Source organism: Cibotium barometz, chromosome 55 (genome assembly GCF_041138505.1).
Source record: "Cibotium barometz isolate CiBa-2024 chromosome 55, ASM4113850v1, whole genome shotgun sequence".
NCBI classification, from domain to species: domain Eukaryota; kingdom Viridiplantae; phylum Streptophyta; class Polypodiopsida; order Cyatheales; family Cibotiaceae; genus Cibotium; species Cibotium barometz.
The window spans coordinates 5797394-5800689 of NC_141100.1; positions in this window are offsets into that span (position 1 = coordinate 5797394).

Here is a 3296-nt window from a genome sequence, read left to right on the forward strand (position 1 = left end):
ACATTTCCACTACTATGTGTCTTATATGGGCCAGACATATAGTAGAGTCCTCCAAACATAAATGTACATCTACATTTAAATACCATCAACCTCCATTCTCACTTTCTTTGCTTTAACTAGTTAGCTCATCAAATATGACATCTCAACTAATGAGAACCTATTTTATGACTGGATTATAACATTTGTACCCTTTCTGATCTTGTGTATACCCAATGAGCACGCATATTTTAGCCTTTGGATCTAACTTGGTCCTCTTCTCATCTGGCATATGCACATAAGTAATACATCTAGACACTTTCAAGTGTCTAATGTCAGGCCTAAAACCTATCATCCTCATCTCAAGAGTTCTCTCATGTATGTCAGTTGTTGTAGGTGTCTTGTTCAAGATATACATTGATGTAGCATATGCTTCTACCAATAATACAATGGCATACCCTAGCTCTAGCCACTTCACCAATTACTCTATTCTTTCTCTCAACAATCCCATTTTGCTGAGGGTATACCTATAAGTTGCATTCTAATCTCATGTTCTCTCAAGAACTCATCAAATGCATGTGAGGTATACTCATTTCTACCATCGATCCTTAGGCACTTAATCCAATGACCGTTTAGCTTCTCCACAAGAGATTTGAACTCTTTGAACTTTCCTAAAGCATCACTCTTTTCTTATATCATTTTGCTAAAATAATCAATGAATCTAATATAGTACCACCTTCCCTTAATGGATTGGGTTTGTGTAGGACCCCAAATACCACTATGCACATTCTCTAAAGATCTTCTACTAATTTGAATTATCCCAAAGCTTTACTCTTTTATTATATGGAATAGGTTTGTGTAGGAGCCCAAATATCGTAATGCACAATCTCTAAAGGTCGTCCACTAATTTGACCTTAGAAAATGGAAATCTTGCTTGATTCCAAAACTAACATTCATCACATACATGTGAAATCCCATCATATTTGAACCTTGGTAAACCACTAATAATGTTTTGTTTGCATAGCTTTCAACTTTTATATGTTCACATGACCAATCCTCTTATGTCACATATCAATGTCTTATATAATGACTACGTGAAAACATGCCTCACTTCAATTCTGGAATACCCGCATCTAAAGTAAACAATCTGCCTTTCTTTTGACCCTTTCCCCAATGAGCTTACATCCGTTCTTAAAGTCTTCCACAAAGCAATCAAGATCATTAAATCTCAATTTCTATCCTTGCTTTACCATTTGTCTAACTGTAGATGCCAAATTCTTAGTGAGATGGCACATATAACACTTCAGACATGGTCTTCACTCTAACATCATGCATCCTCAAATGGCACACTCCCAACATGAGTAAGAGGAACGCTGTGTATCATCCCTTGTAATAATATAACCCTATGACTGTGTAGGGGACATCTTATCAAGCCATTCTTCATGGCAAGTCGTGGTTTAATGCTCTTGAATCCATATACCATGTTTCATCTACTACCCATAACATGTGCAGTCATGCTACCCATAACGTTTCATAGAAAACAAATGATTTGCACTTCCATCATGCATAATTAACATGTTGGACTCTTCCACCATGCATGTCATTTAGCAACTGTTTTTTTAGTAATTAGGTAAAAATAAAAAAATATGAAAGTAATTAATTTTGTGAGTTTTGGCTAATTTCTCCTCATTTCTCTTTTCTTTTCTTTAAGACTTTTTCTCATTTCTCCCATTTCTCATTTCTTTTCTTTAAGACCATGGCTCCCACCAAGCAAACCACTAGGAGAAGGAGGCAATCAAACATTGAGCAAGCAAAACTGAGTGAGACTAAAAGCTGAGCAACTATGAGAGAAATTTATAACTTTGCTATATGAAAAGTCCCTTTCAAGACCTCTTTTTCTAGAAAAAATAAAATGTCTCAAGGTTCTAAGTTGCAGTATGCATGGTGTTGACATTCAAGGGGAGGCTATGGACCCCTTATCTATTGAGGTTTTGATGCAAGGTGTTTGAGATTATTGAGGAAGGACAACGCAGGTCATCACCAAACAAGCTCTTTTTCTTTGAAAAGAATGTCTTAAGGTTGGAAGTTGTAAGGAGGAGTTGGGGCATGGTAAGCAAGGGTGGGGGTCCATGCTGAGAAGGCCACATAAGTCCACTCTCGATTTCTTTGTGGTGGTGATGATGACTGGTTTGTATATATGGTTATGTTCTGTTAAATTTTTCTTCTCATTTTTATGTACATGTGGCACATCAGCTCTTCTCCCTCCAAGATCCCCTCCCCCTTCCGGTAGGAGGTTCTCGATGGTGTGTTTTTGGGTTTCTTTTGCTATTGTCCAGCCTGCATCTTTAGAGGGGGCTACTAGTCCCTAGTTGGATCCTGTGGAACGGTGCTTGAGAGAGCACGTGGATTGCTTAGCTACAGAGGTTGTTTGAGACATAGCTTCTTTGAGGCAGACATGGGTCCCCCCTGCACGAACAAGGAGGACAAGCTTAGTGGTCCAAACTATGATCACTGGTGGAAGCTACATATGAAGGTCTGGTTCATACACACCACAAGGGACTCTGGGAGATAGTTCAGGGCCACGAACGAAAGCCCGAACGCCCTATTGGCTCTAGGAAGTGGACTCAGGACCAGGAGGATGCCTTTCTCGTAGAACTTTTAGCTTGGGAAAATCAAGACTCAAAAGCTCACTCTGTACTTATACGAGCCATCTCACCCGAGGTCTCCCCCGCCATGCAAATATTGGATTGTGTTGCTTCTGTTTGGAGAAGGCTGACAGATCTATATGCACGGGACTATACAATGCGGTCTGTCAACCTATTGGGTCAGCTCTTTTCCTTGGAGTTTACAGTAGGGACTTCCATGCAGACGTTTTTGTGATGAAGGTTAAGGTAATTCATGACTAATTAGCGGCAATGGGTACTGCCCTGACCTCTGCTACTCTCCTCCTCATTAGGCTTCCTACAGATTATGAGATGGTCTCCCGAGCTTTGCGGGTTCAGATCACAACACGTTCCCTTAAGTTTGATGATCTGTGTACTCTCCTACTGGAAGAGGAATCCATCCTAGTTTCATAGGGAAAATTGAAAGTTTCATCCTCTATTGGACCAGATCACGCACTCGCGAGACAGTGCAGAAGAAAGTTCAGAGTCGGTGTTACAAGTGTGGGAAGAAAGGCCACTTGTGAAAGGATTGTCAATCAAAGGACAAAGGCAAAGCCAAGGACAAGGGCAAGTCTTCAAAGAAGGGCAAGGACAAGTCACATGACACTGACATAGACTCGTAGTGATAACCCTAGCTCTCCCAAGGCCTTACAGACT